Source organism: Magnolia sinica, chromosome 5, assembly GCF_029962835.1.
Source record: "Magnolia sinica isolate HGM2019 chromosome 5, MsV1, whole genome shotgun sequence".
Lineage (NCBI taxonomy): Eukaryota > Viridiplantae > Streptophyta > Magnoliopsida > Magnoliales > Magnoliaceae > Magnolia > Magnolia sinica.
Window position 1 is genome coordinate 21,345,067 of NC_080577.1, and position 16,049 is coordinate 21,361,115.

The 16,049-nt window shown below is 35.9% G+C and overlaps 1 long non-coding RNA gene and 1 other non-coding gene across 2 annotated transcripts; one reads left to right on the forward strand and one right to left on the reverse strand.

Annotated features, from left to right (window-relative positions):
* The first annotated feature begins 2,415 nt into the window (after nt 1-2,415).
* LOC131247249 (uncharacterized) lies at nt 2,416-3,024 on the forward strand. The gene is made up of 3 exons (XR_009171581.1): nt 2,416-2,449; nt 2,664-2,736; nt 2,958-3,024. It is a non-coding gene; the product is annotated as an uncharacterized LOC131247249 (long non-coding RNA).
* Nucleotides 3,025-15,942: 12,918 nt separating this feature from the next.
* Nucleotides 15,943-16,049, reverse strand: LOC131247438 (small nucleolar RNA R71). Its single transcript, XR_009171735.1, has one exon. It is a non-coding gene; the product is annotated as a small nucleolar RNA R71 (small nucleolar RNA).

A 16,049-nucleotide genomic window follows, 5' to 3' on the forward strand; every position in this document is an offset into this window, starting at 1 on the left:
CATCAATGATATTGTTTTCAACAGCCATGGTTACATGAGCATATTATTCTTCCGTCATGGTTATAAACGAGGATGGTGTATCCACATATTTTGAGATGGGTCGATAGCAATTATTGACAAACAGGCACACATAAAAAATTCTTAGACACTCTTATCTGCACACAGGTATATACATTTGTTAAAGAATTATTCGTTTAAACATTCATCACTATTGCATCCAAGTGTACATTTATATTGATATATTTATCTCCATTAGATTATTGAAGATATAACCCCTACAAATGAGGAGAGTCACCTTTTACCTCTTACTATAAGCGCTTTATATTTATGTTTTTGCCCATTATGTAATTACCTCATGGTTGTACACTTGAGATATATAAGTCTTTATTGTGATTGGCATACATGAGACATCAAATTAATCAAAGAGATACATTAGTGGTTAGAACCATCTATCATGAAGATTGAAGAGAAAATAGTAAATATTCCTCATATAGTGATTATTTTGTTTATATCATAGATTCTTGGTAATATAAATGATCTCACACTTGATCATATAAGTAATGGTTGTGAAATTCATATAGGATGCCTCAAGCTCGAATAGAGAAATACGTCAGTGATTGGAATCCACATTTTTAAAGATTGATGAAAAAATTGTTAAGTAAAATTTTATATATTTTCTACATATATTTTTAAATTATATAACTAATTTCACATTACTTTATATAAGGTGACCTCAAATATAAATAAAGAAATTCATCAGTGGTTGGAACCCATACTTGTAAAGATCGAAGAGAACATCGTAAGTACTTTTCACATAATGGTTATTTCATTTATGTGCATGCACATATTTCTAATTAGAAAATCATTTTGAAATACTTTATTTTTATTGCGGTTTATTTCAACTTGTATTGAATTTTTTACTGTTGAAATAAGACCAGTATATGACTCAGAACAAGAATCACGAAGAGAGCTTACATTACAAAGAAATGTTGAAGGAGCGTAAACAATTATTAGAGGTGTTAAAATGAATGCAAGATAAGTTAGATACGCAGACAACACTTATCACAGAGATATTTGATAAATTGATAAAGTCAAAAAAGAAATGCAATTATGTCAGTCCAATGTGTGAGACAATAGAGGATAATTGGATAACAGCATGTAGTCCACAACTTTCTTATAAATGTAATATCGGATACACTATTAGTTGCAAATAGTCCACATATCCTCATATGAATGCGATGGCTATCAAATATGATTTTGTACTTGTAAGTCTGAGTTCCTTAGTAAGGCATGTGAAAGAGGGTGGTAGAATTAGAAATGCTTTAAAGGTCTTCCAATCACTGTACATAATAACATATCATAAATATAATACTAAAAGTAAAGTAAAATCACCTGATAATGATTCAACAATAAAAGAGAGGACGGATGAGCTTATGTTGTATCAATAAGAGGATGTTGCAATTAAAAGTTCCGTTGACATGACTGATTGCAAGTATGACATATAAATTTATTAGTTTGTCATTATTTACTTTCTTTCATTGTGTTAGTTCCTCATACTAATATCCTACACATTTCTTTAGGGAGAATTCTTGTGGACCACTTTATGTCCTTTAAAGTTCATTAAACTTATTGATTGATTCTAAAGGATGACTTGATGATGAAGTATATCCACATATACTACTTTCATTCTCTTACTACCTCATGCAATAACATATATTAATATACTATTAATAAATACAAAGAGTATAATCATTTGACATATTATATATATATATATAAATTGTGTTTTAGGTTATAGACAAGTATAGTGAATTGCTGAATATTTGAAAAAATAAAGACAGACATCATTTATTAAAATTTCATTTCTTTAATACCTGGTTTCATGTAAGTTTTTCATATAAATATACAATGTTCATACAAAGATTGATGTGTTTAGCAAGCATTTTAATTTGTTCGTGACTGAACTATTTCAGTAATTTATATGTTCAAGAAGAAATGATAAGGCAAAAAGAAAGAAAAGTATAATAGTTTTAGTCGTCAAATTCAACGTGTCTTTGAGATGATATCTTATGATTTGGGGAGTAGAGATAAAATCTTTATTCCTATGAATGAAGTATCACATTGGTACTTGCTCACTATTGAGTTGAAGAAAAAATTATTTTCAATTTACAACTCTATCAAAGGTCATTATACGTCTAGCTATATCAACACAATGGTATGTAGTTGTTTATATGCTTCGATTTAAATTATTTTTTCGATGTAAATTGTTTAAACTTGAATAATATGATTATAAGAATATTTACTTTTTATTGTTATTGCAGGTTACAAGTGTAAAGAAATATTTTTCAATACATGGTATACCTGATTATGGTACTTTTCAACTCATTATGTACAATAAATGCCCTCAACAAAAAAAATAATCATATGTTTATCCTTCAATCACTTCTTTGTAAGAATGTGTGTTGATTCTGTTTTGATAGGTACTCACTTTTATCATTTTGGTGTAAATAGGTTTGATTGTGGTCTTTTTGTGATGAAATTTATGGATTGCTTGTCCCAAGGAGATATATTTTATTTCAATTCGGTATTTTCATTTCCTCTTTAAGAATTTTCATTTATGTATCATTTATGAGATATATTTACAGTCCAATGTCATGGTTAAGGAGATATGCAATTTGAACGAAAAAAAGATAGCTGTATAACTTTTGCTCGGCAAGATAAGTCCATAGAAATAAGGTATTAGTTTCGATTCTAATTTCTTACTAAATTCAGAATCACAAACAGTGCATACTGCTTACATTTTTTTTTATTTCTAGTAGACATTATGAACTGATTGGATTTATTGTGTCATTTCCATATATGAAACATTTCTATACTTTTTGGATATGAAGCGAGACTTCAAAAGTATGAGTATGACATTCCTATACTTTTGTGGCCTGCTCAATGTGATATTGCAGGTGCACATGAATTAGAGATGACTAGTGTGGCTAAGGATGATACTGATTACTAGAATATGATTTTCTTACCTTTTTGAGTGAGGTCTTTGTGTGAATTGGTGCAGAGAAGATATTACAAGCTGAAGAGATCGTGAGTGTCTATCTCTCGTGATTTTGTTTCATAGCCCTTGTTGTTTTTTGGGTTGCCCAGTTTGACATTGTATAGTTTTTTTTTTTTTTTTGTTTGTTGTGACTCATGGCCTCAAATTTTTTGTTAGGTAGCTCTTTTATTGGGAAGTATATCTACTTAATATAATGGGTCATTTCTTATATGCTTGTGTCTGGTCTATATGATAGGTGATGAACTTTTTGTTTGTAGTACCCACCCGAATGTTTGTACAGTTTTTTACTTACATGTTTGGATTTTTATAGGTGGTGTACTCCCACTTTATAAAAAAAGGTACGATTTAACATGTTTGTACAGTGGAATGTTGGTGATTATTTTGATACACATATGGCTGATCAGTGCATCTATTGATATGTGAAGGCCATGGCATTATACAAGGGTGTGGTTGTTTAAAGAATGTTGGGTACTTACTCTTGCTCCGGTGGTAGACTCTTAGGAATTTCAACACCTGGTCAAGGGTTCGAGTACCCATAGGTGGTGAAATTCCACTACGGCGTGAGTGTGTGGGGTATGTGTGCGTGTGAAAAAAAAAATGCAATGCTACGACGTTTTGTAAAGTTGTTTTAACCATATGTGGCCTATCCCAATTCCAACTTTTACTATATCCTATTTTAGAGTCAATTCCTCTATCATAATTTTGTGTCTCTTATCCTTTTACGTTTTGAAAACATGAAATTATTGTGGGGCCTTTAACTAAGCCTTACCCTCCTAAAGGTATGTTTGATTTATATATGATCTGAATACTTTTCAAATATTTAAAAAAGATAGGTAAAGAATTCATATAGGACCCTGTCTTTGAAATGCAATGGAATTTAAATCACAAATCAAGGTGATTGTGAGTCCAAGTTGCATTTGAGTTGGCTTCTTGGTGATGATGATTTGAAGGCCCCAATGAATAAATCCAATGAGAAGTCTGGTGGAGGATCTAGGAAAGGAAAGAACAAAGGCCGCAACACGAAAATGTTACATCATGTGCATAAATCTTCCGAGTATGTACATCATGCATGAAAATAATTAATTTATGTATGTTTTTATACCTTTGAAGTTGTGCATAAATTTAGCTTTAGAAACGACGAGCATTTACTTATATAATCTATTAGGGCCTGTTTGGATTCGCGTATAAGGGTGTATAGTATTGTATTAATGGTGGATTTTTATACATACAATGTTTGAATAGGAGTTGGCGTCCGTGGGTTACCATGCGCACGAATACATCAACATCTCAAAATTTTCAAAAGGCGGTAATGTAATTTCAGACAGCACTACATCGTGCAGTGTAGTGTAGTCATTGCGATGTATTTTTGCCAGACATCGTAGCTATCTCTTTGAACATTTGCTATCTATGGAGAATGGAAATATCCTACACCAGCATTGCCCTATATCATCTCCATTCCATTGCATGTGGACGTTAACCTTCTCCGTTTCTTCTTTGGAGGTCTGAGGTTCGTTATACAGTTGAATCTCTCCTCGAGCTCTTGGAAGGGACAGAGTAGACATTCGGTGAGTTAGATTGGACACCTGCGATCACCTTTCAAATCTGGTGGGGCCCACTTTCCTGCGATCACCTTTCCCAGGAAGTTCCTACGTTAGTACGGGTGGGGCCCACTTTCATGTTTGTGAATGATTCGATTCGTTCATCAGTTCTGTGAGTTCATTTTAGGACATATTGCCATTTTAGATGTCATCCATACCGTTAATAACGTCATTGCTATTGGGATGAACTGAAAATAATTCAATATTAGCATGAATTAAAACTTCTGTGGCCCTATCCCAATTTCAATTATGAATTATCCTGGATTACACATACAAAGCTTTCGAGACGGTTCAATTTTAGTAACATGTACTAAAATTTAATCACAAAATGGATGGACGAGTAGGATTATTCACAAACATGACAGTGGGCCCCACCTGGGTTCCCATTTTGAGAACTTAAAATAGCCACCGTCGTACAAGTGCTATCAATATTATACGTATATAAAATACGCATCCCTAATACGTTGTATCTAAACATTGATCTGTACAAGAATTTGTATGCTTGCCCGAACAATACCTCATATGCAAACATTGATTCATGGCATGTTGATTTGGATGTATTCTGAAATTGATCGAACGTATACATGAATAGTAGTTGGATACAATACAATACACCCTCATACGCGAATCCAAACAGGCCCTTATGTCTCTCTAACAGAGGATAGCTTGCTCAAATTTTCATTACTTAAGCTTTCAACATGTGATGAGGGTTCTTTTTCATTATCTTTTTCTTTCAAAATATTTTTCAAATATTGCAACATTCATTGTAAATGCTTGGAAGCACATTCAAATGTTTCTTCACTTTCACAACCCATTGTTGCCAATTTCATAAAATTACAAAGTAAACTATTGTAACGCTGAGATTGTGATTTCTTGCTTTTGTCATTGGAGTCACATCCACTACTTAATGAGGGGAATGAAATTGAAGCAGTTTCTCGAGTCCACCTTTTCAAGATGTACTTACTTGGGATATTTGTGAGGGTATGATTCGTAGCTTTTAATACATGGGATTCGTAGCTTTTAATACATAGGAACACATAATACCCATGAATTCAAACTTTCCACAGCTGCAAATGATGGACTCGTCCATTGAGTTAACGGTAACAATGTGAAGACTCTGATTTCTTGTATTCAAAACTTGATATTTTTTTTACTGTATTGGACTCATCTACTTTTTCCACTATTTGATTAAGGCTATCACCAAATTTTGCTTGAAATAATTTGAAAATGGTTGGTGTATATACACTAGTTGCGTGCTTCAGGATACTGACAGAAAAAGTCACAATTTGTGAACTTTGGGTCATTTTGAAATTGGCTTCTAATTCTGCATTTCGTCTATCATCCACCAAGCGTTCGAAATATTGAAAAATTTTAATTATATTTTGGCCAGGATGCAAGTATTTCTTTAAATTCTTATTTAAACTTTCACAACGCTGGGTGCTCTTCATATCTAAAACTATTCTTTCCATATACTAATGCCTACTTTTCTTTTTCATTGAATAACTATTGTAACCATATATTATCTGTGAGATTATATTTAATGATCATTCTTTCCCATGTTTGAAGAAATTCGTTTCTCATCAAAATCATATACACATCTACTAAAATCATTACCAAACAACTTGCAAGAACAAAATAGATGACTTAGATGTTTGCAAGCGTTTTGAAACATATGCCATACACAAATACGGTGAACTGTTCCAGGTAACTCTGTCTTGATGACATTTGACATAGCCTTATCCTGATCTGTGAGAATGGTTTGAGGTTTTTTTCTACACATTACATCACAGAATACTCTAAACAACCATATGAAAAAATTGATTGTTTCATCGTAGACGAGTACAGTCCCAAAGATAACTGTCTGTCTATGATGATTAACACCGATGAATGATGCAAATGGCCGTCCATACTCGTTTGTTTTATACATCATGTCAAAGTAAACTACATCTCCAAAACGTTCATAATCTAAAATCATTTTACATCTGCCCAAAACATGTTGGTGATACAATCTTCAACATCAAATTGAATACAATAAAAGAACATTGGATCTTCAGCTTGCTTTCTTTTGAAAAATATCAAAAGACATTCATCATCAAATTTCTTCATTGCTTTCACCATTTTCGTCCGTAAATAATTCATGTAATCTATTAAATTATATCCAACATTCTATCCACCACTGACTTGTTTAGTTATGAAATCATATGTTGCTTTTGGATTTATACCTACATTATCACAGTTATCGGCAACTACTTCTTGAGTAAATTTTCGTTGTGATCTCAACAAATGAACTTCTTTAGGAGATGTAAGAATATAATTATGATCAATCTTAAGTAACATGATATTTACTGTCAACTCCCAATCTAATTTTCATATGTGTCTCACAACCTGTTCTTGTTTCATCCTGAGGATGCTTTACATTAACATCACGTTTATCAAATGAACATTTGCCTTCTTTGAAACAAACAAATTCTCTCATTTTCAATACACCTGTCTTTTTATCTTTATTTATACTATGCTTCCGAATACTGAAACTGACTTTTCTTCCAAAACTATTGTAGAAATCATATGCATCTTTCTCTGTTTTAAACTCTATATCAATTTCTGTATTTATAACCTTCTCATCCATGTCTGAATCATTCATACCAACTTTCACTTCTGAGTCGATGTCTATATCATGTCATGAATGAGGCATAGAATCCACCAGGCATGGCGTGCAAAAAGCCGTAAGAGCTCTATTTTTCATTGACCTATAATGTCAAGAGAAATTTAACATGAGGACTATGATTAAAATAAAAAAGCTATATAATATATATATATCCATCATCTAACATAAAATACTTCAAATAAATCTAAAAACTCTTTAAATAAATCTATAGGGTCACCATTAAGAGCAATCAACGAAAATCATCCCCAAATCCTATATAATCTGTGGGCCACTGGAGTTTTGAATGACCTAATGAATGCCCTAGAATGATCAATCAAAGTGGGCCCGACAAAGCTCGTGGTATAGTTGTCCATATCTAGGTAGGTCCTGGTGGGTGTAGTACCCAATCCACACCTCCTACGAGATCTACAAATGGTTTGGATGGAAAATAACTATTTAGACTGTAGGAAGCTTTCAATGATGATTGTTTACATACCACCATTGTTATCCAATTGAGATCCATACCTATATTTTTCGGCACAAGAGGAGTAAGATCTGTAAGGAACACCATTATGTACGTGTCTAATCTATGCTGCCGGCCATTTATTTCACAAATGGACCACACCACGTGAAACAGGGGAATTGAAAATATACCGTTGAAACCTTCTTAGGGCCATAGAAGTTTTGGATCAAGCTGATATATGTGTTTACCCTTCATCCATCTTTGTGTGACTTTATGAACAGGTTGGATGACAGATGCACATTCTTGTGAGCTCTGATCCAAGTTTCAGCTTTCAATTCTAGACGTCATTGTTTCACTTATTTTTGTGGTATGGTCCATTTGAGCTTTGGATATGCTTCATTTTTCGCCTAATGCCCTAAAATAAGTTAGTAAAATGGATGGACATCGTGGATTAGACACATAAATTATGGTGGGCCCTACATATTTAATGAAATACAATTCTTGTCCAATTAGTAGCATTACATCTAATTTTGCGGTAATTAAAATGGTAATTTCTTTCTCTATCAAACACCGGTGAAAACTAATTTTACACTATCATTTACATTCACAATAGAGAAACAAACGGGCCTTATAATTGGACCAGTTTAATACTTGGATTTTGACATATGTGCAAATAAGAAGAAGAAGAACATTTTACTTACCACAAAAGTACTTCCTTCCTAATTCCTTTGAGAGGAAGAGAGAGAGCTTTAATTGTTTAGCCAAATGCAGTGAGAGAGAGAGAGAGAGATGTGAAGAAGTGTGGAGAGGATTGAGGAAGAAGCAATGAGTGAGAGTGGGAGGCAGAGAGAGAGAGGTGTGAAGAAGTGTGGAGAGGATTGAGGAAGAAGCAATGAGTGAGAGTGGGAGGGAGAGAGAGAGAGAGAGAAATGTGAAGAAGTGTGGAGAGGAGGGACGCAAAAGCGACGAGTGGAGTCCGGATCCTTGGCTTTTTTCTTCTCATTTTTATTTTCTATTTTTTTTCCTTTGGTTTTTTATAATAGTTTGGAGTCTGATTTTTTCTTTTAGTTTTTTTTTTTTTTTTTTTTTTTTTTTAAGTGAGTGGTGACGTGGACCAATGAGGATTAGGCAATCAGGGAATCCCTATTTACCGAATAACAGAGGATCCAGACTCTTTTGGGAATATACGGTGCAATAAGTAGCTTTTATAATGCATGTGAACATATGAGTGAGGGTATTTTATGAATAAATGATATGAATAGTTAAAGAGCCCACAAATGGAGATGGGGATGCTGATTGCACCTTGCCCCACCTGGACTATCATCTATCCAGGTAGGGCTCTGTGGTGCCCACCGTAATGTATGGGTTTTATCTACACCGTCCATCCATTTTTCAGACCATTTTAGGATATTAACCTAAAAATGAGGTAGATCAAAGGCTCAATTGGATCACACAATGGTAATTGAACTCCCACCATTAAAAGATTCTTATGAGTCGCAGAAGTTTTGGATCAATCTGATATTTGTATTTTTTTCTTCATCCATATGATCTTATGAATAAGTTGAATGGCAAATAAACATTATAGTGGCCCTTAGGAAGTTTTAAACACTGAGTTTCACTATCCCACTGTTCTCTATGATCTAGTCCACTTTAGCATTAGACCTATCTAATTTTTAGACTCATACCCTAAAATGATCTAGAAAAAATAGATGAACGGCGTGGATAAAATCCATATATCATGCTGGCCCCACAAAGCCCTTGCCTAGACGCATTAAGGCATGGTACAATCTTCTCTGCAAGGAAGGAGCATTTTGGGAATAAATGGGACAATTACGAGGTTGTAAATTGACCCATTACGAGGTTGTAAATTGACCCATGGTTTAGTCGTCCACACCATGAGTAGGGTCGATGTGGACTTGGTGGTGATCGAACACCACAAAGCTACATGGTGCTAGGACTTCGTGTGAATCACCATAATGTATGTGTTTTATCTGTGTTGTACATTAGCCCAAAATTAAGTATGTCAAAAGCTCAAGTGAATCACACCACAGAAAATAGGGTTGTTCACGAGTCGAGCTAGCTCGAATAACTCGCTCGACTCGGCTCGAATCAGCTCGGATTGACTCGGCTTGAATGGCCGACTCGGGTCGAGTCAAGCTATTTTTTTTTAGCTCGAGTTGAGTTCAAGCCGAGTTCGAGCAAGGGGGATTTTAACTCGACTCGACTCGAACTTAACTCGACTCGAAGCTCGAGCTCGACTCAGCTCGGTTCGATTAGTAATAATTTAAATATTATATATATATATATTATATTATATTATATTATATTATATTTATATTAAATATATTATATATAATATTTTTAAAATTACCAAACCCTACGGCCGGCCCTACCTGCACGTCCTTTCCCTTTCTTCTCTTTTTTTACCCCACCTAGTCGCTGCCCGCCGCATGCCCGTCCAACCAGCAATCCACCGGACCACCACCACCACCAGGACCAGCACACTGCCCGCACGCCCAGCACTCCACTGGACCACCACCCCCCGATCTTGCCGAGCGTACCAGAGCAACCGCGCCCAATCCCGATAGGGTGAGTGCCCAGATTTGTTCCTTCTTCTTCTACTGAATTGGGCAAATAAGCTTGATTTTTGAAAAGGGTTATCTTCATGGTGGGGGCCACTGTTTTCACTGTGCTGATTTCTATACAAGTGGGGTGTTGGTGTGAAAGATTGTACGGTGCCACATGGTGTGGCACCGTTGCCTGTATATGATCAAGAAACATAGTATGGTAGATCCGGAAGAAGTGGAATATGGTGGAGCTGTCTCTCCACTGTGTGTTATAGCCTGGTAGGTTGGAAGTATCAATCAAATCTGGTCATCTGGTTGAACCCGTGAAGGATGGCTTATGTTTGAAGAAATCACACCACAAGCTCGAGCTCAACTCGATGTAAACTCGACTTGACTCGAACCACTAGCTCGACTCGAACTTGACTCAATAGCTTTGGCAAACAAGCCAAGCTTCGATGTTGAGCTTGAGGCCGAGCTCAAGCTCGAGCTCAACATTGAAGCTTGGCTTGTTTGCCAAGAGCTCGAACTCGAGTACAGCATGGACGAGCCAAACCGAGCTTGGCCCACCTCGACTTGACTCGGCTCGATGCCTACCTCTAACAGAAAATAATGGGAATTGAATGATTAAAAGTTTTGAATGAAGTTGATTTTTGTGTTTTCCTTTTATTTAATTTAGGTCAGTGTCATCTTATAAGTTGGATGACAAATAAACATCACTGTGGGTCCTTAATAAGGTTTTAATAGTGGACATCATTTCTACTATTTTCTATAGTGTATTCCACTTGAACTTTGGATATGCTTCAATATTGGGTTGATGCCTTAACATGAGCTATCAAAACAGATGCATAGAAAAAGCTTTGACAGATGCATAGAAAAAGCATATAAATCATGTTGGGCTCACACAAAGTCCTAACTAGGTGTTGTGATACTCGAGCAGCGTATGAGGCTTGATACACAGGCACTCTAAAATTGAAGACGTCAAATATATTAACTCAAATCATGTGAATTGTGGGATCCACTGTAGCTGAGTTGCAGTCTCCGATCCTGACCTCTTTTTTTTTTTTTTTTGGGTTAGCTTGTTAGTACACACCCATGTCAGTACACACACTCCATGTTAGGCACCCTCGTTAGGGATCGATACTAAGACCTCGAGGCTCTTACTCATGAGGTGCTTGTTTGGTGAAATAAGACTGTCGGATATTTTTCATTTTTAATATCTAATAAATGTCCACCAATCTTGTAACAACCCTAAATTTTAGTGTATTAAAAAAAAAAGTTAAATATTTTATTTTTAAATAAAAAAATAAAAATAAATTAATAGTTGAGTTGGTAGAGACATTTTTAATTGAGATATAGGTTTAGAGATCAATTCTTGGAGTAGTAATAATATATATATATTTTTTTTTATATCAAATGTCATAAAAATTTTCAAATTCAGGATAAAGGAGGATGTATTCATTTTATTTTTTGAAAAAAAGAGATAGGAAGACCCAAAAGAAAAATGGAGAGGAGAGTACTTGATTAGGTAAGTTCCAACCCTTATATCTTTTTAATTTTTTATTATGTTGTTAATTTCTTCCCTATCTATACAATGGATGTTGTGGATCATCCACACGATCATTGTATATGTGTATAGAGAAAATTTTAATAAAGTAATGCTTTATGATTTCAAATCTGGTTAGTAATAATTTAGGAATAAATTTAATGGATGAAATCTGATTGTGTTAAAATAGATCTAAACGGGTCTTTTGATCCTAAGCACCAAAAGATAACAGTGTCTTGAATTTTAAATCGATCTGACCATCAGATGGGCCATACTAGTCAGATCCATAAATATTTAATATGAAAAGCTTAGATTTCTGCGCAACTGATTGATATCACTTAATGTACAAAGTCGAGATGGGCCATCAGTGTATATGTGGTTAGATCTTCACCATTTATCCAATGTGTAGAGGTAAAATATGCCCAGACCTTAAGAATCTGGATGATCCAATCATCTGGTGGGTCACCCTGATTAATCATTTGACATTCAATTTCATGATCTTAAAAAGAAAATCTAAATTTTAATAATTAAATTTAATAAACATATAAATTTAATTATTTGATCATTTAGGGTTTGGCCACCTAAGATGTATATCGAAGGTTGGCCCCACCATGTAATATAACCAGATGGATAATAATGTTGTTAATATAATTGATAGGATTTTTGAATTCAAATCAACCTACTTACCTTGTGGATTCTACACTACCAGACTCAGATGAGTCATTGGATCCCTCTGAAAGTGGCCCAACGGACAGATCAGCCCCTTTAATCATTATGTGGGGCCCGCCTGATATCTGGATATGCTTCAATTTTGTTCTCAACGCGTTAAATAGGATGAGGAAGGGAATGGACGGAACGGATTCTACATGTACATCACAGATGACCCCGCATGTACAGCGCGTGTACATAGGGTACATGCACGCGCGCCGCACCATACGACCAAAACAGTCCACAGACGGTTGACACGTCTTCTTCCGCACCTGTGTCCAGCGGACGGACGTGGGCTGGGCGTTTTTGGCTAGTGGGCCCCACTCATCACCCCTTTGCCAGATCTGAACCATCCATTGTATCCGGAATGGGGGTTTAACCTACGCCTAGATTTCCTTTTGGCATCATGCAAGCTTCTTCACGTTCCTAGTCGTTAAATACAGGATGGACGGCGGAGCAGAAAGATCGGTGGACCACACCTAATCCAAGCCACACAAACCATTTCCAAATGGTTTTTCAAGAGCATTTCAATGGACGGTGTGGATTTTCTTCCTGACGACACTCAGTGGGACACCACACATCACAGCGTGACGTCCGCAGCTCTGTTACGCAACAGAGCCTGCGGAAGAAAGTAGTGGGCCACCATGGTTCTTGATCCGGATAATCCGGACCCTCCATCAGGCTTGAAGGAACCCACGAATCACGGCCTAGGCGAAAGAATTTCAAAGGAAGACAATAGGGTGATTTCCAACCCTTTGAAAGACAACGGACGGAAGAAAGAAAGATCCCATGGGCCAAATCAACTGACAGCCAAAAATATACCATTCTAACTGGAATCTCGAGAGGATTTTGGCTGACGGTGTGGATTTCTCCTTTGGCATCAAGAATAGGGTCCACCGAGAATCAACGGAAGCTGATTTACGTAGGACTGTGCATCCGGAAAAGGATCCGGAAGATCCAGGATTGGCTGCGAGCTCGGCTAGGATCGGACCGTCGATCCTAGCTATCCAAATCAGTCTCCCAGGGTGGCCGATCATCGCCAAGGAGACTGAACGGCTCAGATCTCACTCTTGGAGGATCAGTTCATTAAAGATTTCACCTAGATGCGCTGCGGCATCTCTTATACGCTGCGGAAGAAGCTGCGGACGAGGTTCTCACCGATCCAGCGTCCGTTCCTTCATGACTATAAAGAGAAGAGAAAATCAGAGCAAAAGGGGAGGAGAATTGAGGCAGGGAGGTGGCTGCACGTGAGCTTGGAGGAGGGATCGGTTTGGCTGGGACAATTGCACAAGAGAAAGAGAAGTTTTGAGTTTGGTATTTTTTATTTTACTTTGTTTAAGGGATCCAGCCGCAAGGGATCCAGCCGCATCATGAGTGGGTGAACCTCTTAGCTAGGGCTAAGAGGTGAAGCTGTAGTAGATGGGAGATTAGATTTTGTGCCTTTAATTTAAAATTTATAAATGAATGTGATTTTAGTTGATTATTAAAGGAATATTTTTCTTAGTCTTTAATGGTGTGTTGGTGATTGAAATTACAATGGGTTTGCAATGGCTTTGAGTATTTCTTTCCCTTTTTTATGTTATGAAGTCGGGAAGCCTGTTGTTCATCATTGTTCCATGGGCATGGTAGGATGACAGTACCCTTCACGATCTTCATACATTGTTGATTGGTTGGTAATTAGTTTAATTTCGTTGTTTACTTTTTCTCACGGGCATGGTTTGGTGATGGAATCCATTCTAATTCATATACCTTACATCTCTTTGAAAATTATATAAGAGGAAGTTCGGTTTAAGTTCCATGATTCAGGCATAAAGATCTCCCCGATCTCTACAAGTGAATCCTCTGAATCCCTAGTTTCCTTCCTCTGAATTACTTAAGTTTTAGATAATTATTCCACAATCATTCCCTAAATTTTATTTGGTTTAGATCACATCTTAGTTTAGTTCTAGTTCTACTTAGTTTCAGACAACGTACAGGTATCAGTCCTTTGGGATTCGACCTCGGTCTTACCGAGTTTATTACTACATCACAACCCTATACTTGGGGAGTGAACAAGTTTTTGGCGCCGTTGCCGGGGATTGACGGTTATGTTTTCTGGAATTAACTCGTTTTAGGATTAATTTAAGATTAAGATTTTTTTTTAGGTTTAGATTTTCTATTTTAGAAACTAACCTGTTTTCCATGTTTTGTAGGATCCTGACATAAGTTCCTAAATTGGTAATTCCTTTCTAATTTCTCTACTTTTTCTATTTTTAGAATTAGGGTTTAAATTTTAGAAATTTTCTAATTCTAGTATCCTCCCATCTGTAGGAAATAGTTTATTTTTAGAAACTAGGTTATTTCTTTCCCTTTTTAGAAATTAACTTTCTATTTTTATTTTTAGTAACTTTCTAATTTTAACTCTTTTGGAATCTAATTTTGTTTCCTAATTTATTTTTTAAAATCTTTGTTTAGAAACTAACCTTCCTATTTTGTAGGCCTTTAAGATAGAAATTTCTATTTCGGTAAGCTCCTTCCCTACTTTCTATTTTTCAGTTCTCTTTTAGTAATTTACTTTCTAGTTTAGGTCTTTCCTCATTTATTTTAGAAATTTCCACCTTCTTTTAGGAATTTCTTCTTTTAGAAACTAGTTTACTTCTATCTTTCTTTTTAAGGATTTTCTAATTTTAGTCATTTTCTTTTTATAATCTAACTTATTTTGTTTTGTTTTCAATTTGGTAACTTCTTTCCAACCCTCTCTTTCTTTTTAGATTTTCTTTCTTAGGACTAGGCTTTAAATTTGATTGAGGGCTGCGAGTGTTTCATGCCCAAGTGGGCCAGTGACGACACTCGACGTCTCTTGACTGAAGGAGGATTGGTTGAGGGGTTGACTATCCATCGCAGGACTAGACACCGCTCAAAATCCCCTGAGTTAAGTGAAGTTATGGCTGAAGACCAACCTCCTCTACTTCCACCCAGGGTGGAGGATACCCAAGATGAAAATGAGGTGCAACAGGCACCCCCGCCTCGTACTTTATGAGATTATCTACAACCGGCGGGAGTGAGTACGCCCTCATGCATGATTTTTTCTAAAAACACGGGACAAATGGATATCAAGCCAGGAGTTATCCAACTCCTTCCTAAATTCCATGGACTTGAATCAGAAAGCCCATATTTACATTTGAAAGAGTTCGATGAGATTATAGCTACATTATGTTTTCCTAATGTATCTGAGGATACAATTAGGCTGAAACTCTTTCCTTTTTCTTTAAAAGAGAAAGCTAAGACGTGGTTACATTCACTGCGTCCTAGATCCATTGGCACATGGAACGACATGCAGAGGGAATTCATAAAAAAATTCTTCCCACATCATAAAACGATTACCCTCAGAAAAGCAATCATGAACTTTGCCCAAAAGGAAGATGAAACATTCTTCCAATGTTGGGAAAGGTTCAAAGATTTGGTCAGTTCATGCCCACAACACGGATT